Genomic DNA, 22114 nt, shown 5'->3' with positions numbered 1-22114 from the left:
ATATTTTTGTCACGAAATATGCATCCTACACCCCTGAAAGTTCAGAAAATGTTGGCAGCCCAAAAAAGGCCTTAAAATGCATTTTAGGCCTGAAAAAATGTAGAAAACTTTGGAGGCCCAAAAAAGGGCTTTACAGGCATCCTAGACCCCCTAAAGTCCAGAAAATGTTGGTGGCCCACAAATGGTGTCAGAGAGCTCTGATTGTCCCAAAAACATTTGCAGCCTGAAAGGGGCATTAACCCGCATACTAGACCACTGAAATTCCCAAAAATATTTTTGTCACGAAATATGCATCCTACACCCCCGAATGTTCAGGAAATGTTGGCAGCTCAAAAAAGGCCTTAAAATGCATTTTAGGCCTGCAAAAATGTAGAAAACTTTGGAGCCCCAAAAAAGGGCTTTACAGGCATCCTAGACCCCCTAAAGTCCAGAAAATGTTGGTGTCCCACAAATGGTGTCAGAGACCTCTGATTGTCCCAAAAACACTTGCAGCCTGAAAGGGGCATTAAACCAAATCCTAGACCACGGAAATTCCCAAAAATATTTTTGTCACGAAATATGCATCCTACACCCCTGAAGGTTCAGAAAATGTTGGCAGCCCAAAAAAGGCCTTAAAATGCATTTTAGGCCTGCAAAAATGTAGAAAACTTTGGAGGCCCAAAAAAGGGCTTTACAGGCATCCTAGACCCCCTAATTCCAGAAAATGTTGGTGGCCCACAAATGGTGTCAGAGACCTCTGATTGTCCCAAAAACACTTGCAGCCTGAAAGGGGCATTAAACCAAATCCTAGACCACGGAAATTCCGAAAATTATTTTTGTCACGAAATATGCATCCTGCACCAACGAATGTTCAGGAAATGTTGGCAGCTCAAAAAAGGCCTTAAAATGCATTTTAGGCCTGCAAAAATGTAGAAAACTTTGGAGGCCCAAAAAAGGGCTTTACAGGCATCCTAGACCCCCTAAAGTCCAGAAAATGTTGGTGGCCCACAAATGGTGTCAGAGAGCTCTGATTGTCCCAAAAACATTTGCAGCCTGAAAGGGGCATTAACCCGCATACTAGACCACTGAAATTCCCAAAAATATTTTTGTCACGAAATATGCATCCTACACCCCCGAATGTTCAGGAAATGTTGGCAGCTCAAAAAAGGCCTTAAAATGCATTTTAGGCCTGCAAAAATGTAGAAATCTTTGGAGGCCCAAAAAAGGGCTTTACAGGCATCCTAGACCCCCTAAAGTCCAGAAAATGTTGGTGGCCCACAAATGGTGTCAGAGAGCTCTGATTGTCCCAAAAACATTTGCAGCCTGAAAGGGGCATTAACCCGCATACTAGACCACTGAAATTCCCAAAAATATTTTTGTCACGAAATATGCATCCTACACCCCCGAATGTTCAGGAAATGTTGGCAGCTCAAAAAAGGCCTTAAAATACATTTTAGGCCTGCAAAAATGTAGAAATCTTTGGAGGCCCAAAAAAGGGCTTTACAGGCATCCTAGACCCCCTAAAGTCCAGAAAATGTTGGTGGCCTACAAATGGTGTCAGAGAGCTCTGATTGTCCCAAAAACATTTGCAGCCTGAAAGGGGCATTAACCCGCATACCAGACCACTGAAATTCCCAAAAATATTTTTGTCACGAAATATGCATCCTACACCCCCGAATGTTCAGGAAATGTTGGCAGCTCAAAAAAGGCCTTAAAATGCATTTTAGGCCTGCAAAAATGTAGAAAACTTTGGAGCCCCAAAAAAGGGCTTTACAGGCATCCTAGACCCCCTAAAGTCCAGAAAATGTTGGTGTCCCACAAATGGTGTCAGAGACCTCTGATTGTCCCAAAAACACTTGCAGCCTGAAAGGGGCATTAAACCAAATCCTAGACCACGGAAATTCCCAAAAATATTTTAGTCACGAAATATGCATCCTACACCCCTGAAAGTTCAGAAAATGTTGGCAGCCCAAAAAAGGCCTTAAAATGCATTTTAGGCCTGCAAAAATGTAGAAAACTTTGGAGGCCCAAAAAAGGGCTTTACAGGCATCCTAGACCCCCTAAAGTCCAGAAAATGTTGGTGGCCCACAAATGGTGTCAGAGACCTCTGATTGTCCCAAAAACACTTGCAGCCTGAAAGGGGCATTAAACCAAATCCTAGACCACGGAAATTCCCAAAATTATTTTTGTCACGAAATATGCATCCTGCACCCCCGAATGTTCAGGAAATGTTGGCAGCTCAAAAAAGGCCTTAAAATGCATTTTAGGCCTGCAAAAATGTAGAAAACTTTGGAGGCCCAAAAAAGGGCTTTACAGGCATCCTAGACCCCCTAAAGTCCAGACAATGTTGGTGGCCCAATAACTGTGTCAGAGAGCTCTGATTGTCCCAAAATCATGTGCAGCCTGAAAGGGGCATTAACCCGCATACTAGACCACTGAAATTCCCAAAAATATTTTTGTCACGAAATATGCATCCTACACCCCCGAATGTTCAGGAAATGTTGGCAGCTCAAAAAAGGCCTTAAAATGCATTTTAGGCCTGCAAAAATGTAGAAATCTTTGGAGGCCCAAAAAAGGGCTTTACAGGCATCCTAGACCCCCTAAAGTCCAGAAAATGTTGGTGGCCCACAAATGGTGTCAGAGAGCTCTGATTGTCCCAAAAACATTTGCAGCCTGAAAGGGGCATTAACCCGCATACTAGACCACTGAAATTCCCAAAAATATTTTTGTCACGAAATATGCATCCTACACCCCCGAATGTTCAGGAAATGTTGGCAGCTCAAAAAAGTCCTTAAAATGCATTTTAGGCCTGCAAAAATGTAGAAATCTTTGGAGGCCCAAAAAAGGGCTTTACAGGCATCCTAGACCCCCTAAAGTCCAGAAAATGTTGGTGGCCCACAAATGGTGTCAGAGAGCTCTGATTGTCCCAAAAACATTTGCAGCCTGAAAGGGGCATTAACCCGCATACTAGACCACTGAAATTCCCAAAAATATTTTTGTCACGAAATATGCATCCTACACCCCCGAATGTTCAGGAAATGTTGGCAGCTCAAAAAAGTCCTTAAAATGCATTTTAGGCCTGCAAAAATGTAGAAATCTTTGGAGGCCCAAAAAAGGGCTTTACAGGCATCCTAGACCCCCTAAAGTCAAGAAAATGTTGGTGTCCCACAAATGGTGTCAGAGACCTCTGATTGTCCCAAAAACACTTGCATCCTGAAAGGGGCATTAAACCAAATCCTAGACCACGGAAATTCCCAAAAATATTTTTGTCACGAAATATGCATCCTGCACCCCTGAAAGTTCAGAAAATGTTGGCAGCCCAAAAAAGTCCTTAAAATGCATTTTAGGCCTGCAAAAATGTTGAAAACTTTGGAGGCCCAAAAAAGGGCTTTACAGGCATCCTAGACCCCCTAAAGTCCAGAAAATGTTGGTGGCCCACAAATGGTGTCAGAGAGCTCTGATTGTCCCAAAAACATTTGCAGCCTGAAAGGGGCATTAACCCGCATACTAGACCACTGAAATTCCCAAAAATATTTTTGTCACGAAATATGCATCCTACACCCCCGAATGTTCAGGAAATGTTGGCAGCTCAAAAAAGGCCTTAAAATGCATTTTAGGCCTGCAAAAATGTAGAAAACTTTGGAGCCCCAAAAAAGGGCTTTACAGGCATCCTAGACCCCCTTAAGTCCAGAAAATGTTGGTGTCCCACAAATGGTGTCAGAGACCTCTGATTGTCCCAAAAACACTTGCAGCCTGAAAGGGGCATTAAACCAAATCCTAGACCACGGAAATTCCCAAAAATATTTTAGTCACGAAATATGCATCCTACACCCCTGAAAGTTCAGAAAATGTTGGCAGCCCAAAAAAGGCCTTAAAATGCATTTTAGGCCTGCAAAAATGTAGAAAACTTTGGAGGCCCAAAAAAGGGCTTTACAGGCATCCTAGACCCCCTAAAGTCCAGAAAATGTTGGTGGCCCACAAATGGTGTCAGAGACCTCTGATTGTCCCAAAAACACTTGCAGCCTGAAAGGGGCATTAAACCAAATCCTAGACCACGGAAATTCCCAAAATTATTTTTGTCACGAAATATGCATCCTGCACCACCGAATGTTCAGGAAATGTTGGCAGCTCAAAAAAGGCCTTAAAATGCATTTTAGGCCTGCAAAAATGTAGAAAACTTTGGAGGCCCAAAAAAGGGCTTTACAGGCATCCTAGACCCCCTAAAGTCCAGACAATGTTGGTGGCCCAATAACTGTGTCAGAGAGCTCTGATTGTCCCAAAATCATTTGCAGCCTGAAAGGGGCATTAACCCGCATACTAGACCACTGAAATTCCCAAAAATATTTTTGTCACGAAATATGCATCCTACACCCCCGAATGTTCAGGAAATGTTGGCAGCTCAAAAAAGGCCTTAAAATGCATTTTAGGCCTGCAAAAATGTAGAAATCTTTGGAGGCCCAAAAAAGGGCTTTACAGGCATCCTAGACCCCCTAAAGTCCAGAAAATGTTGGTGGCCCACAAATGGTGTCAGAGAGCTCTGATTGTCCCAAAAACATTTGCAGCCTGAAAGGGGCATTAACCCGCATACTAGACCACTGAAATTCCCAAAAATATTTTTGTCACGAAATATGCATCCTACACCCCCGAATGTTCAGGAAATGCTGGCAGCTCAAAAAAGGCCTTAAAATGCATTTTAGGCCTGCAAAAATGTAGAAATCTTTGGAGGCCCAAAAAAGGGCTTTACAGGCATCCTAGACCCCCTAAAGTCCAGAAAATGTTGGTGGCCCACAAATGGTGTCAGAGAGCTCTGATTGTCCCAAAAACATTTGCAGCCTGAAAGGGGCATTAACCCGCATACTAGACCACTGAAATTCCCAAAAATATTTTTGTCACGAAATATGCATCATACACCCCGAATGTTCAGGAAATGTTGACAGCTCAAAAAAGGCCTTAAAATGCATTTTAGGCCGGCAAAAATGTAGAAAACTTTGGAGGCCCAAAAAAGGGCTTTACAGGCATCCTAGACCCCCTAAAGTCAAGAAAATGTTGGTGTCCCACAAATTGTGTCAGAGACCTCTGATTGTCCCAAAAACACTTGCAGCCTGAAAGGGGCATTAAACCAAATCCTAGACCACGGAAATTCCCAAAAATATTTTTGTCACGAAATATGCATCCTACACCCCTGAAAGTTCAGAAAATGTTGGCAGCTCAAAAAAGGCCTTAAAATGCATTTTAGGCCTGCAAAAATGTAGAAAACTTTGGAGGCCCAAAAAAGGGCTTTACAGGCATCCTAGACCCCCTAAAGTCCAGACAATGTTGGTGGCCCAATAACTGTGTCAGAGAGCTCTGATTGTCCCAAAATCATTTGCAGCCTGAAAGGGGCATTAACCCGCATACTAGACCACTGAAATTCCCAAAAATATTTTTGTCACGAAATATGCATCCTACACCCCCGAATGTTCAGGAAATGTTGGCAGCTCAAAAAAGGCCATAAAATGCATTTTAGGCCTGCAAAAATGTAGAAATCTTTGGAGGCCCAAAAAAGGGCTTTACAGGCATCCTAGACCCCCTAAAGTCCAGAAAATGTTGGTGGCCCACAAATGGTGTCAGAGAGCTCTGATTGTCCCAAAAACATTTGCAGCCTGAAAGGGGCATTAACCCGCATACTAGACCACTGAAATTCCCAAAAATATTTTTGTCACGAAATATGCATCCTACACCCCGAATGTTCAGGAAATGTTGGTAGCTCAAAAAAGGCCTTAAAATGCATTTTAGGCCTGCAAAAATGTAGAAAACTTTGGAGCCCCAAAAAAGGGCTTTACAGGCATCCTAGACCCCCTAAAGTCCAGAAAATGTTGGTGTCCCACAAATGGTGTCAGGGACCTCTGATTGTCCCAAAAACACTTGCAGCCTGAAAGGGGCATTAAACCAAATCCTAGACCACGGAAATTCCCAAAAATATTTTTGTCACGAAATATGCATCCTACACCCCTGAAAGTTCAGAAAATGTTGGCAGCCCAAAAAAGGCCTTAAAATGCATTTTAGGCCTGCAAAAATGTAGAAAACTTTGGAGGCCCAAAAAAGGGCTTTACAGGCATCCTAGACCCCCTAAAGTCCAGAAAATGTTGGTGGCCCACAAATGGTGTCAGAGAGCTCTGATTGTCCCAAAAACATTTGCAGCCTGAAAGGGGCATTAACCCGCATACTAGACCACTGAAATTCCCAAAAATATTTTTGTCACGAAATATGCATCCTACACCCCCGAATGTTCAGGAAATGTTGGCAGCTCAAAAAAGGCCTTAAAATGCATTTTAGGCCTGCAAAAATGTAGAAAACTTTGGAGCCCCAAAAAAGGGCTTTACAGGCATCCTAGACCCCCTAAAGTCCAGAAAATGTTGGTGTCCCACAAATGGTGTCAGAGACCTCTGATTGTCCCAAAAACACTTGCAGCCTGAAAGGGGCATTAAACCAAATCCTAGACCACGGAAATTCCCAAAAATATTTTTGTCACGAAATATGCATCCTACACCCCTGAAGGTTCAGAAAATGTTGGCAGCCCAAAAAAGGCCTTAAAATGCATTTTAGGCCTGCAAAAATGTAGAAAACTTTGGAGGCCCAAAAAAGGGCTTTACAGGCATCCTAGACCCCCTAATTCCAGAAAATGTTGGTGGCCCACAAATGGTGTCAGAGACCTCTGATTGTCCCAAAAACACTTGCAGCCTGAAAGGGGCATTAAACCAAATCCTAGACCACGGAAATTCCGAAAATTATTTTTGTCACGAAATATGCATCCTGCACCAACGAATGTTCAGGAAATGTTGGCAGCTCAAAAAAGGCCTTAAAATGCATTTTAGGCCTGCAAAAATGTAGAAAACTTTGGAGGCCCAAAAAAGGGCTTTACAGGCATCCTAGACCCCCTAAAGTCCAGAAAATGTTGGTGGCCCACAAATGGTGTCAGAGAGCTCTGATTGTCCCAAAAACATTTGCAGCCTGAAAGGGGCATTAACCCGCATACTAGACCACTGAAATTCCCAAAAATATTTTTGTCACGAAATATGCATCCTACACCCCCGAATGTTCAGGAAATGTTGGCAGCTCAAAAAAGGCCTTAAAATGCATTTTAGGCCTGCAAAAATGTAGAAATCTTTGGAGGCCCAAAAAAGGGCTTTACAGGCATCCTAGACCCCCTAAAGTCCAGAAAATGTTGGTGGCCCACAAATGGTGTCAGAGAGCTCTGATTGTCCCAAAAACATTTGCAGCCTGAAAGGGGCATTAACCCGCATACTAGACCACTGAAATTCCCAAAAATATTTTTGTCACGAAATATGCATCCTACACCCCCGAATGTTCAGGAAATGTTGGCAGCTCAAAAAAGGCCTTAAAATACATTTTAGGCCTGCAAAAATGTAGAAATCTTTGGAGGCCCAAAAAAGGGCTTTACAGGCATCCTAGACCCCCTAAAGTCCAGAAAATGTTGGTGGCCTACAAATGGTGTCAGAGAGCTCTGATTGTCCCAAAAACATTTGCAGCCTGAAAGGGGCATTAACCCGCATACCAGACCACTGAAATTCCCAAAAATATTTTTGTCACGAAATATGCATCCTACACCCCCGAATGTTCAGGAAATGTTGGCAGCTCAAAAAAGGCCTTAAAATGCATTTTAGGCCTGCAAAAATGTAGAAAACTTTGGAGCCCCAAAAAAGGGCTTTACAGGCATCCTAGACCCCCTAAAGTCCAGAAAATGTTGGTGTCCCACAAATGGTGTCAGAGACCTCTGATTGTCCCAAAAACACTTGCAGCCTGAAAGGGGCATTAAACCAAATCCTAGACCACGGAAATTCCCAAAAATATTTTAGTCACGAAATATGCATCCTACACCCCTGAAAGTTCAGAAAATGTTGGCAGCCCAAAAAAGGCCTTAAAATGCATTTTAGGCCTGCAAAAATGTAGAAAACTTTGGAGGCCCAAAAAAGGGCTTTACAGGCATCCTAGACCCCCTAAAGTCCAGAAAATGTTGGTGGCCCACAAATGGTGTCAGAGACCTCTGATTGTCCCAAAAACACTTGCAGCCTGAAAGGGGCATTAAACCAAATCCTAGACCACGGAAATTCCCAAAATTATTTTTGTCACGAAATATGCATCCTGCACCCCCGAATGTTCAGGAAATGTTGGCAGCTCAAAAAAGGCCTTAAAATGCATTTTAGGCCTGCAAAAATGTAGAAAACTTTGGAGGCCCAAAAAAGGGCTTTACAGGCATCCTAGACCCCCTAAAGTCCAGACAATGTTGGTGGCCCAATAACTGTGTCAGAGAGCTCTGATTGTCCCAAAATCATGTGCAGCCTGAAAGGGGCATTAACCCGCATACTAGACCACTGAAATTCCCAAAAATATTTTTGTCACGAAATATGCATCCTACACCCCCGAATGTTCAGGAAATGTTGGCAGCTCAAAAAAGGCCTTAAAATGCATTTTAGGCCTGCAAAAATGTAGAAATCTTTGGAGGCCCAAAAAAGGGCTTTACAGGCATCCTAGACCCCCTAAAGTCCAGAAAATGTTGGTGGCCCACAAATGGTGTCAGAGAGCTCTGATTGTCCCAAAAACATTTGCAGCCTGAAAGGGGCATTAACCCGCATACTAGACCACTGAAATTCCCAAAAATATTTTTGTCACGAAATATGCATCCTACACCCCCGAATGTTCAGGAAATGTTGGCAGCTCAAAAAAGTCCTTAAAATGCATTTTAGGCCTGCAAAAATGTAGAAATCTTTGGAGGCCCAAAAAAGGGCTTTACAGGCATCCTAGACCCCCTAAAGTCCAGAAAATGTTGGTGGCCCACAAATGGTGTCAGAGAGCTCTGATTGTCCCAAAAACATTTGCAGCCTGAAAGGGGCATTAACCCGCATACTAGACCACTGAAATTCCCAAAAATATTTTTGTCACGAAATATGCATCCTACACCCCCGAATGTTCAGGAAATGTTGGCAGCTCAAAAAAGTCCTTAAAATGCATTTTAGGCCTGCAAAAATGTAGAAATCTTTGGAGGCCCAAAAAAGGGCTTTACAGGCATCCTAGACCCCCTAAAGTCAAGAAAATGTTGGTGTCCCACAAATGGTGTCAGAGACCTCTGATTGTCCCAAAAACACTTGCATCCTGAAAGGGGCATTAAACCAAATCCTAGACCACGGAAATTCCCAAAAATATTTTTGTCACGAAATATGCATCCTGCACCCCTGAAAGTTCAGAAAATGTTGGCAGCCCAAAAAAGTCCTTAAAATGCATTTTAGGCCTGCAAAAATGTTGAAAACTTTGGAGGCCCAAAAAAGGGCTTTACAGGCATCCTAGACCCCCTAAAGTCCAGAAAATGTTGGTGGCCCACAAATGGTGTCAGAGAGCTCTGATTGTCCCAAAAACATTTGCAGCCTGAAAGGGGCATTAACCCGCATACTAGACCACTGAAATTCCCAAAAATATTTTTGTCACGAAATATGCATCCTACACCCCCGAATGTTCAGGAAATGTTGGCAGCTCAAAAAAGGCCTTAAAATGCATTTTAGGCCTGCAAAAATGTAGAAAACTTTGGAGCCCCAAAAAAGGGCTTTACAGGCATCCTAGACCCCCTTAAGTCCAGAAAATGTTGGTGTCCCACAAATGGTGTCAGAGACCTCTGATTGTCCCAAAAACACTTGCAGCCTGAAAGGGGCATTAAACCAAATCCTAGACCACGGAAATTCCCAAAAATATTTTAGTCACGAAATATGCATCCTACACCCCTGAAAGTTCAGAAAATGTTGGCAGCCCAAAAAAGGCCTTAAAATGCATTTTAGGCCTGCAAAAATGTAGAAAACTTTGGAGGCCCAAAAAAGGGCTTTACAGGCATCCTAGACCCCCTAAAGTCCAGAAAATGTTGGTGGCCCACAAATGGTGTCAGAGACCTCTGATTGTCCCAAAAACACTTGCAGCCTGAAAGGGGCATTAAACCAAATCCTAGACCACGGAAATTCCCAAAATTATTTTTGTCACGAAATATGCATCCTGCACCACCGAATGTTCAGGAAATGTTGGCAGCTCAAAAAAGGCCTTAAAATGCATTTTAGGCCTGCAAAAATGTAGAAAACTTTGGAGGCCCAAAAAAGGGCTTTACAGGCATCCTAGACCCCCTAAAGTCCAGACAATGTTGGTGGCCCAATAACTGTGTCAGAGAGCTCTGATTGTCCCAAAATCATTTGCAGCCTGAAAGGGGCATTAACCCGCATACTAGACCACTGAAATTCCCAAAAATATTTTTGTCACGAAATATGCATCCTACACCCCCGAATGTTCAGGAAATGTTGGCAGCTCAAAAAAGGCCTTAAAATGCATTTTAGGCCTGCAAAAATGTAGAAATCTTTGGAGGCCCAAAAAAGGGCTTTACAGGCATCCTAGACCCCCTAAAGTCCAGAAAATGTTGGTGGCCCACAAATGGTGTCAGAGAGCTCTGATTGTCCCAAAAACATTTGCAGCCTGAAAGGGGCATTAACCCGCATACTAGACCACTGAAATTCCCAAAAATATTTTTGTCACGAAATATGCATCCTACACCCCCGAATGTTCAGGAAATGCTGGCAGCTCAAAAAAGGCCTTAAAATGCATTTTAGGCCTGCAAAAATGTAGAAATCTTTGGAGGCCCAAAAAAGGGCTTTACAGGCATCCTAGACCCCCTAAAGTCCAGAAAATGTTGGTGGCCCACAAATGGTGTCAGAGAGCTCTGATTGTCCCAAAAACATTTGCAGCCTGAAAGGGGCATTAACCCGCATACTAGACCACTGAAATTCCCAAAAATATTTTTGTCACGAAATATGCATCATACACCCCGAATGTTCAGGAAATGTTGACAGCTCAAAAAAGGCCTTAAAATGCATTTTAGGCCGGCAAAAATGTAGAAAACTTTGGAGGCCCAAAAAAGGGCTTTACAGGCATCCTAGACCCCCTAAAGTCAAGAAAATGTTGGTGTCCCACAAATTGTGTCAGAGACCTCTGATTGTCCCAAAAACACTTGCAGCCTGAAAGGGGCATTAAACCAAATCCTAGACCACGGAAATTCCCAAAAATATTTTTGTCACGAAATATGCATCCTACACCCCTGAAAGTTCAGAAAATGTTGGCAGCCCAAAAAAGTCCTTAAAATGCATTTTAGGCCTGCAAAAATGTAGAAAACTTTGGAGGCCCAAAAAAGGGCTTTACAGGCATCCTAGACCCCCTAAAGTCCAGAAAATGTTGGTGGCCCACAAATGGTGTCAGAGAGCTCTGATTGTCCCAAAAACATTTGCAGCCTGAAAGGGGCATTAACCCGCATACTAGACCACTGAAATTCCCAAAAAAATGTTTGTCACGAAATATGCATCCTGCACCCCCGAATGTTCAGGAAATTTTGCCAGCTCAAAAAAGGCCTTAAAATGCATTTTAGGCCTGCAAAAATGTAGAAAACTTTAGAGGCCCAAAAAAGGGCTTTACAGGCATCCTAGACCCCCTAAAGTCCAGACAATGTTGGTGGCCCAATAACTGTGTCAGAGAGCTCTGATTGTCCCAAAATCATTTGCAGCCTGAAAGGGGCATTAACCCGCTTACTAGACCACTGAAATTCCCAAAAATATTTTTGTCACGAAATATGCATCCTACACCCCCGAATGTTCAGGAAATGTTGGCAGCTCAAAAAAGGCCTTAAAATGCATTTTAGGCCTGCAAAAATGTAGAAATCTTTGGAGGCCCAAAAAAGGGCTTTACAGGCATCCTAGACCCCCTAAAGTCCAGAAAATGTTGGTGGCCTACAAATGGTGTCAGAGAGCTCTGATTGTCCCAAAAACATTTGCAGCCTGAAAGGGGCATTAACCCGCATACCAGACCACTGAAATTCCCAAAAATATTTTTGTCACGAAATATGCATCCTACACCCCCGAATGTTCAGGAAATGTTGGCAGCTCAAAAAAGGCCTTAAAATGCATTTTAGGCCTGCAAAAATGTAGAAAACTTTGGAGCCCCAAAAAAGGGCTTTACAGGCATCCTAGACCCCCTAAAGTCCAGAAAATGTTGGTGTCCCACAAATGGTGTCAGAGACCTCTGATTGTCCCAAAAACACTTGCAGCCTGAAAGGGGCATTAAACCAAATCCTAGACCACGGAAATTCCCAAAAATATTTTTGTCACGAAATATGCATCCTACACCCCTGAAGGTTCAGAAAATGTTGGCAGCCCAAAAAAGGCCTTAAAATGCATTTTAGGCCTGCAAAAATGTAGAAAACTTTGGAGGCCCAAAAAAGGGCTTTACAGGCATCCTAGACCCCCTAAAGTCCAGAAAATGTTGGTGGCCCACAAATGGTGTCAGAGAACTCTGATTGTCCCAAAAACACTTGCAGCCTGAAAGGGGCATTAAACCAAATCCTAGACCACGGAAATTCCCAAAATTATTTTTGTCACGAAATATGCATCCTGCACCAACGAATGTTCAGGAAATGTTGGCAGCTCAAAAAAGGCCTTAAAATGCATTTTAGGCCTGCAAAAATGTAGAAAACTTTGGAGGCCCAAAAAAGGGCTTTACAGGCATCCTAGACCCCCTAAAGTCCAGAAAATGTTGGTGGCCCACAAATGGTGTCAGAGAGCTCTGATTGTCCCAAAAACATTTGCAGCCTGAAAGGGGCATTAACCCGCATACTAGACCACTGAAATTCCCAAAAATATTTTTGTCACGAAATATGCATCCTACACCCCCGAATGTTCAGGAAATGTTGGCAGCTCAAAAAAGGCCTTAAAATGCATTTTAGGCCTGCAAAAATGTAGAAATCTTTGGAGGCCGAAAAAAGGGCTTTACAGGCATCCTAGACCCCCTAAAGTCAAGAAAATGTTGGTGTCCCACAAATGGTGTCAGAGACCTCTGATTGTCCCAAAAACACTTGCAGCCTGAAAGGGGCATTAAACCAAATCCTAGACCACGGAAATTCCCAAAAATATTTTTGTCACGAAATATGCATCCTACACCCCTGAAAGTTCAGAAAATGTTGGCAGCCCAAAAAAGTCCTTAAAATGCATTTTAGGCCTGCAAAAATGTTGAAAACTTTGGAGGCCCAAAAAAGGGCTTTACAGGCATCCTAGACCCCCTAAAGTCCAGAAAATGTTGGTGGCCCACAAATGGTGTCAGAGGGCTCTGATTGTCCCAAAAACATTTGCAGCCTGAAAGGGGCATTAACCCGCATACTAGACCACTGAAATTCCCAAAAATATTTTTGTCACGAAATATGCATCCTACACCCCCGAATGTTCAGGAAATGTTGGCAGCCCAAAAAAGGCCTTAAAATGCATTTTAGGCCTGCAAAAATGTTGAAAACTTTGGAGCCCCAAAAAAGGGCTTTACAGGCATCCTAGACCCCCTAAAGTCCAGAAAATGTTGGTGTCCCACAAATGGTGTCAGAGACCTCTGATTGTCCCAAAAACACTTGCAGCCTGAAAGGGGCATTAAACCAAATCCTAGACCACGGAAATTCCCAAAAATATTTTAGTCACGAAATATGCATCCTACACCCCTGAAAGTTCAGAAAATGTTGGCAGCCCAAAAATGGCCTTAAAATGCATTTTAGGCCTGCAAAAATGTAGAAAACTTTGGAGGCCCAAAAAAGGGCTTTACAGGCATCCTAGACCCCCTAAAGTCCAGAAAATGTTGGTGGCCCACAAATGGTGTCAGAGACCTCTGATTGTCCCCAAAACACTTGCAGCCTGAAAGGGGCATTAAACCAAATCCTAGACCACGGAAATTCCCAAAATTATTTTTGTCACGAAATATGCATCCTGCACCCCCGAATGTTCAGGAAATGTTGGCAGCTCAAAAAAGGCCTTAAAATGCATTTTAGGCCTGCAAAAATGTAGAAAACTTTGGAGGCCCAAAAAAGGGCTTTACAGGCATCCTAGACCCCCTAAAGTCCAGACAATGTTGGTGGCCCAATAACTGTGTCAGAGAGCTCTGATTGTCCCAAAATCATTTGCAGCCTGAAAGGGGCATTAACCCGCATACTAGACCACTGAAATTCCCAAAAATATTTTTGTCACGAAATATGCATCCTACACCCCCGAATGTTCAGGAAATGTTGGCAGCTCAAAAAAGGCCTTAAAATGCATTTTAGGCCTGCAAAAATGTAGAAATCTTTGGAGGCCCAAAAAAGGGCTTTACAGGCATCCTAGACCCCCTAAAGTCCAGAAAATGTTGGTGGCCCACAAATGGTGTCAGAGAGCTCTGATTGTCCCAAAAACATTTGCAGCCTGAAAGGGGCATTAACCCGCATACTAGACCACTGAAATTCCCAAAAATATTTTTGTCACGAAATATGCATCCTACACCCCCGAATGTTCAGGAAATGTTGGCAGCTCAAAAAAGGCCTTAAAATGCATTTTAGGCCTGCAAAAATGTAGAAATCTTTGGACGCCCAAAAAATGGCTTTACAGGCATCCTAGACCCCCTAAAGTCCAGAAAATGTTGGTGGCCCACAAATGGTGTCAGAGAGCTCTGATTGTCCCAAAAACATTTGCAGCCTGAAAGGGGCATTAACCCGCATACTAGACCACTGAAATTCCCAAAAATATTTTTGTCACGAAATATGCATCCTACACCCCCGAATGTTCAGGAAATGTTGGCAGCTCAAAAAAGGCCTTAAAATGCATTTTAGGCCTGCAAAAATGTAGAAATCTTTGGAGGCCCAAAAAAGGGCTTTACAGGCATCCTAGACCCCCTAAAGTCCAGAAAATGTTGGTGGCCCACAAATGGTGTCAGAGAGCTCTGATTGTCCCAAAAACATTTGCAGCCTGAAAGGGGCATTAACCCGCATACTAGACCACTGAAATTCCCAAAAATATTTTTGTCACGAAATATGCATCATACACCCCGAATGTTCAGGAAATGTTGACAGCTCAAAAAAGGCCTTAAAATGCATTTTAGGCCGGCAAAAATGTAGAAAACTTTGGAGGCCCAAAAAAGGGCTTTACAGGCATCCTAGACCCCCTAAAGTCAAGAAAATGTTGGTGTCCCACAAATGGTGTCAGAGACCTCTGATTGTCCCAAAAACACTTGCAGCCTGAAAGGGGCATTAAACCAAATCCTAGACCACGGAAATTCCCAAAAATATTTTTGTCACGAAATATGCATCCTACACCCCTGAAAGTTCAGAAAATGTTGGCAGCTCAAAAAAGGCCTTAAAATGCATTTTAGGCCTGCAAAAATGTAGAAAACTTTGGAGGCCCAAAAAAGGGCTTTACAGGCATCCTAGACCCCCTAAAGTCCAGACAATGTTGGTGGCCCAATAACTGTGTCAGAGAGCTCTGATTGTCCCAAAATCATTTGCAGCCTGAAAGGGGCATTAACCCGCATACTAGACCACTGAAATTCCCAAAAATATTTTTGTCACGAAATATGCATCCTACACCCCCGAATGTTCAGGAAATGTTGGCAGCTCAAAAAAGGCCATAAAATGCATTTTAGGCCTGCAAAAATGTAGAAATCTTTGGAGGCCCAAAAAAGGGCTTTACAGGCATCCTAGACCCCCTAAAGTCCAGAAAATGTTGGTGGCCCACAAATGGTGTCAGAGAGCTCTGATTGTCCCAAAAACATTTGCAGCCTGAAAGGGGCATTAACCCGCATACTAGACCACTGAAATTCCCAAAAATATTTTTGTCACGAAATATGCATCCTACACCCCCGAATGTTCAGGAAATGCTGGCAGCTCAAAAAAGGCCTTAAAATGCATTTTAGGCCTGCAAAAATGTAGAAATCTTTGGAGGCCCAAAAAAGGGCTTTACAGGCATCCTAGACCCCCTAAAGTCCAGAAAATGTTGGTGGCCCACAAATGGTGTCAGAGAGCTCTGATTGTCCCAAAAACATTTGCAGCCTGAAAGGGGCATTAACCCGCATACTAGACCACGGAAATTCCCAAAAATATTTTTGTCACGAAATATGCATCATACACCCCGAATGTTCAGGAAATGTTGACAGCTCAAAAAAGGCCTTAAAATGCATTTTAGGCCAGCAAAAATGTAGAAAACTTTGGAGGCCCAAAAAAGGGCTTTACAGGCATCCTAGACCCCCTAAAGTCAAGAAAATGTTGGTGTCCCACAAATTGTGTCAGAGACCTCTGATTGTCCCAAAAACACTTGCAGCCTGAAAGGGGCATTAAACCAAATCCTAGACCACGGAAATTCCCAAAAATATTTTTGTCACGAAATATGCATCCTACACCCCTGAAAGTTCAGAAAATGTTGGTAGCCCAAAAAAGTCCTTAAAATGCATTTTAGGCCTGCAAAAATGTAGAAAACTTTGGAGGCCCAAAAAAGGGCTTTACAGGCATCCTAGACCCCCTAAAGTCCAGAAAATGTTGGTGGCCCACAAATGGTGTCAGAGAGCTCTGATTGTCCCAAAATCATGTGCAGCCTGAAAGGGGCATTAACCCGCATACTAGACCACTGAAATTCCCAAAAATATTTTTGTCACGAAATATGCATCCTACACCCCCGAATGTTCAGGAAATGTTGGCAGCTCAAAAAAGGCCTTAAAATGCATTTTAGGCCTGCAAAAATGTAGAAATCTTTGGAGGCCCAAAAAAGGGCTTTACAGGCATCCTAGACCCCCTAAAGTCCAGAAAATGTTGGTGGCCCACAAATGGTGTCAGAGAGCTCTGATTGTCCCAAAAACATTTGCAGCCTGAAAGGGGCATTAACCCGCATACTAGACCACTGAAATTCCCAAAAATATTTTTGTCACGAAATATGCATCCTACACCCCCGAATGTTCAGGAAATGTTGGCAGCTCAAAAAAGTCCTTAAAATGCATTTTAGGCCTGCAAAAATGTAGAAATCTTTGGAGGCCCAAAAAAGGGCTTTACAGGCATCCTAGACCCCCTAAAGTCCAGAAAATGTTGGTGGCCCACAAATGGTGTCAGAGAGCTCTGATTGTCCCAAAAACATGTGCAGCCTGAAAGGGGCATTAACCCGCATACTAGACCACTGAAATTCCCAAAAATATTTTTGTCACGAAATATGCATCCTACACCCCCGAATGTTCAGGAAATGTTGGCAGCTCAAAAAAGTCCTTAAAATGCATTTTAGGCCTGCAAAAATGTAGAAATCTTTGGAGGCCCAAAAAAGGGCTTTACAGGCATCCTAGACCCCCTAAAGTCAAGAAAATGTTGGTGTCCCACAAATGGTGTCAGAGACCTCTGATTGTCCCAAAAACACTTGCAGCCTGAAAGGGGCATTAAACCAAATCCTAGACCACGGAAATTCCCAAAAATATTTTTGTCACGAAATATGCATCCTGCACCCCTGAAAGTTCAGAAAATGTTGGCAGCCCAAAAAAGTCCTTAAAATGCATTTTAGGCCTGCAAAAATGTAGAAAACTTTGGAGGCCCAAAAAAGGGCTTTACAGGCATCCTAGACCCCCTAAAGTCCAGAAAATGTTGGTGGCCCACAAATGGTGTCAGAGAGCTCTGATTGTCCCAAAAACATTTGCAGCCTGAAAGGGGCATTAACCCGCATACTAGACCACTGAAATTCCCAAAAATATTTTTGTCACGAAATATGCATCCTACACCCCCGAATGTTCAGGAAATGTTGGCAGCTCAAAAAAGGCCTTAAAATGCATTTTAGGCCTGCAAAAATGTAGAAAACTTTGGAGCCCCAAAAAAGGGCTTTACAGGCATCCTAGACCCCCTAAAGTCCAGAAAATGTTGGTGTCCTACAAATGGTGTCAGAGACCTCTGATTGTCCCAAAAACACTTGCAGCCTGAAAGGGGCATTAAACCAAATCCTAGACCACGGAAATTCCCAAAAATATTTTTGTCACGAAATATGCATCCTACACCCCTGAAGGTTCAGAAAATGTTGGCAGCCCAAAAAAGGCCTTAAAATGCATTTTAGGCCTGCAAAAATGTTGAAAACTTTGGAGGCCCAAAAAAGGGCTTTACAGGCATCCTAGACCCCCTAAAGTCCAGAAAATGTTGGTGGCCCACAAATGGTGTCAGAGAGCTCTGATTGTCCCAAAAACACTTGCAGCCTGAAAGGGGCATTAAACCAAATCCTAGACCACGGAAATTCCCAAAATTATTTTTGTCACGAAATATGCATCCTGCACCAACGAATGTTCAGGAAATGTTGGCAGCTCAAAAAAGGCCTTAAAATGCATTTTAGGCCTGCAAAAATGTAGAAAACTTTGGAGGCCCAAAAAAGGGCTTTACAGGCATCCTAGACCCCCTAAAGTCCAGAAAATGTTGGTGGCCCACAAATGGTGTCAGAGAGCTCTGATTGTCCCAAAAACATTTGCAGCCTGAAAGGGGCATTAACCCGCATACTAGACCACTGAAATTCCCAAAAATATTTTTGTCACGAAATATGCATCCTACACCCCCGAATGTTCAGGAAATGTTGGCAGCTCAAAAAAGGCCTTAAAATGCATTTTAGGCCTGCAAAAATGTAGAAATCTTTGGAGGCCCAAAAAAGGGCTTTACAGGCATCCTAGACCCCCTAAAGTCCAGAAAATGTTGGTGGCCCACAAATGGTGTCAGAGAGCTCTGATTGTCCCAAAAACATTTGCAGCCTGAAAGGGGCATTAACCCGCATACTAGACCACTGAAATTCCCAAAAATATTTTTGTCACGAAATATGCATCCTACACCCCGAATGTTCAGGAAATGTTGGTAGCTCAAAAAAGGCCTTAAAATGCATTTTAGGCCTGCAAAAATGTAGAAAACTTTGGAGGCCCAAAAAAGGGCTTTTCAGGCATCCTAGACCCCCTAAAGTCAAGAAAATGTTGGTGTCCCACAAATGGTGTCAGAGACCTCTGATTGTCCCAAAAACACTTGCAGCCTGAAAGGTGCATTAAACCAAATCCTAGACCACGGAAATTCCCAAAAATATTTTTGTCACGAAATATGCATCCTACACCCCTGAAAGTTCAGAAAATGTTGGCAGCCCAAAAAAGTCCTTAAAATGCATTTTAGGCCTGCAAAAATGTTGAAAACTTTGGAGGCCCAAAAAAGGGCTTTACAGGCATCCTAGACCCCCTAAAGTCCAGAAAATGTTGGTGGCCCACAAATGGTGTCAGAGAGCTCTGATTGTCCCAAAAACATTTGCAGCCTGAAAGGGGCATTAACCCGCATACTAGACCACTGAAATTCCCAAAAATATTTTTGTCACGAAATATGCATCCTACACCCCCGTATGTTCAGGAAATGTTGGCAGCTCAAAAAAGGCCTTAAAATGCATTTTAGGCCTGCAAAAATGTAGAAAACTTTGGAGCCCCAAAAAAGGGCTTTATAGGCATCCTAGACCCCCTAAAGTCCAGAAAATGTTGGTGTCCCACAAATGGTGTCAGAGACCTCTGATTGTCCCAAAAACACTTGCAGCCTGAAAGGGGCATTAAACCAAATCCTAGACCACGGAAATTCCCAAAAATATTTTAGTCACGAAATATGCATCCTACACCCCTGAAAGTTCAGAAAATGTTGGCAGCCCAAAAAAGGCCTTAAAATGCATTTTAGGCCTGCAAAAATGTAGAAAACTTTGGAGGCCCAAAAAAGGGCTTTACAGGCATCCTAGACCCCCTAAAGTCCAGAAAATGTTGGTGGCCCACAAATGGTGTCAGAGACCTCTGATTGTCCCAAAATCATTTGCAGCCTGAAAGGGGCATTAACCCGCATACTAGACCACTGAAATTCCCAAAAATATTTTTGTCACGAAATATGCATCCTACACCCCCGAATGTTCAGGAAATGTTGGCAGCTCAAAAAAGGCCTTAAAATGCATTTTAGGCCTGCAAAAATGTAGAAATCTTTGGAGGCCCAAAAAAGGGCTTTACAGGCATCCTAGACCCCCTAAAGTCCAGAAAATGTTGGTGGCCCACAAATGGTGTCAGAGAGCTCTGATTGTCCCAAAAACATTTGCAGCCTGAAAGGGGCATTAACCCGCATACTAGACCACTGAAATTCCCAAAAATATTTTTGTCACGAAATATGCATCCTACACCCCCGAATGTTCAGGAAATGTTGGCAGCTCAAAAAAGGCCTTAAAATGCATTTTAGGCCTGCAAAAATGTAGAAATCTTTGGAGGCCCAAAAAATGGCTTTACAGGCATCCTAGACCCCCTAAAGTCCAGAAAATGTTGGTGGCCCACAAATGGTGTCAGAGAGCTCTGATTGTCCCAAAAACATTTGCAGCCTGAAAGGGGCATTAACCCGCATACTAGACCACTGAAATTCCCAAAAATATTTTTGTCACGAAATATGCATCCTACACCCCCAAATGTTCAGGAAATGTTGGCAGCTCAAAAAAGGCCTTAAAATGCATTTTAGGCCTGCAAAAATGTAGAAATCTTTGGAGGCCCAAAAAAGGGCTTTACAGGCATCCTAGACCCCCTAAAGTCCAGAAAATGTTGGTGGCCCACAAATGGTGTCAGAGACCTCTGATTGTCCCAAAAACACTTGCAGCCTGAAAGGGGCATTAAACCAAATCCTAGACCACGGAAATTCCCAAAAATATTTTTGTCACGAAATATGCATCCTACACCCCTGAAAGTTCAGAAAATGTTGGCAGCCCAAAAAAGTCCTTAAAATGCATTTTAGGCCTGCAAAAATGTAGAAAACTTTGGAGGCCCAAAAAAGGGCTTTACAGGCATCCTAGACCCCCTAAAGTCCAGAAAATGTTGGTGGCCCACAAATGGTGTCAGAGAGCTCTGATTGTCCCAAAAACATTTGCAGCCTGAAAGGGGCATTAACCCGCATACTAGACCACTGAAATTCCCCAAAAAATTTTTGTCACGAAATATGCATCCTACACCCCCGAATGTTCAGGAAATGTTGGCAGCTCAAAAAAGGCCTTAAAATGCATTTTAGGCCTGCAAAAATGTAGAAAACTTTGGAGCCCCAAAAAAGGGCTTTACAGGCATCCTAGACCCCCTAAAGTCCAGAAAATGTTGGTGTCCCACAAATGGTGTCAGAGACCTCTGATTGTCCCAAAAACACTTGCAGCCTGAAAGGGGCATTAAACCAAATCCTAGACCACGGAAATTCCCAAAAATATTTTAGTCACGAAATATGCATCCTACACCCCTGAAAGTTCAGAAAATGTTGGCAGCCCAAAAAAGGCCTTAAAATGCATTTTAGGCCTGTAAAAATGTAGAAAACTTTGGAGGCCCAAAAAAGGGCTTTACAGGCATCCTAGACCCCCTAAAGTCCAGACAATGTTGGTGGCCCAATAACTGTGTCAGAGAGCTCTGATTGTCCCAAAATCATTTGCAGCCTGAAAGGGGCATTAACCCGCATACTAGACCACTGAAATTCCCAAAAATATTTTTGTCACGAAATATGCATCCTACACCCCCGAATGTTCAGGAAATGTTGGCAGCTCAAAAAAGGCCTTAAAATGCATTTTAGGCCTGCAAAAATGTAGAAAACTTTGGAGGCCCAAAAAAGGGCTTTACAGGCATCCTAGACCCCCTAAAGTCCAGACAATGTTGGTGGCCCAATAACTGTGTCAGAGAGCTCTGATTGTCCCAAAATCATTTGCAGCCTGAAAGGGGCATTAACCCGCATACTAGACCACTGAAATTCCCAAAAATATTTTTGTCACGAAATATGCATCCTACACCCCCGAATGTTCAGGAAATGTTGGCAGCTCAAAAAAGGCCTTAAAATGCATTTTAGGCCTGCAAAAATGTAGAAATCTTTGGAGGCCCAAAAAAGGGCTTTACAGGCATCCTAGACCCCCTAAAGTCCAGAAAATGTTGGTGGCCTACAAATGGTGTCAGAGAGCTCTGATTGTCCCAAAAACATTTGCAGCCTGAAAGGGGCATTAACCCGCATACCAGACCACTGAAATTCCCAAAAATATTTTTGTCACGAAATATGCATCCTACACCCCCGAATGTTCAGGAAATGTTGGCAGCTCAAAAAAGGCCTTAAAATGCATTTTAGGCCTGCAAAAATGTAGAAAACTTTGGAGCCCCAAAAAAGGGCTTTACAGGCATCCTAGACCCCCTAAAGTCCAGAAAATGTTGGTGTCCCACAAATGGTGTCAGAGACCTCTGATTGTCCCAAAAACACTTGCAGCCTGAAAGGGGCATTAAACCAAATCCTAGA

Source organism: Ambystoma mexicanum, chromosome 12 (assembly GCF_040938575.1).
Source record: "Ambystoma mexicanum isolate Mex_15411 chromosome 12, UKY_AmexF1_1, whole genome shotgun sequence".
Taxonomy (NCBI): Eukaryota; Metazoa; Chordata; class Amphibia; order Caudata; family Ambystomatidae; genus Ambystoma; species Ambystoma mexicanum.
The sequence above is the reverse complement of the archived record's forward strand: the minus strand, read 5'-3'. Positions refer to the sequence as shown.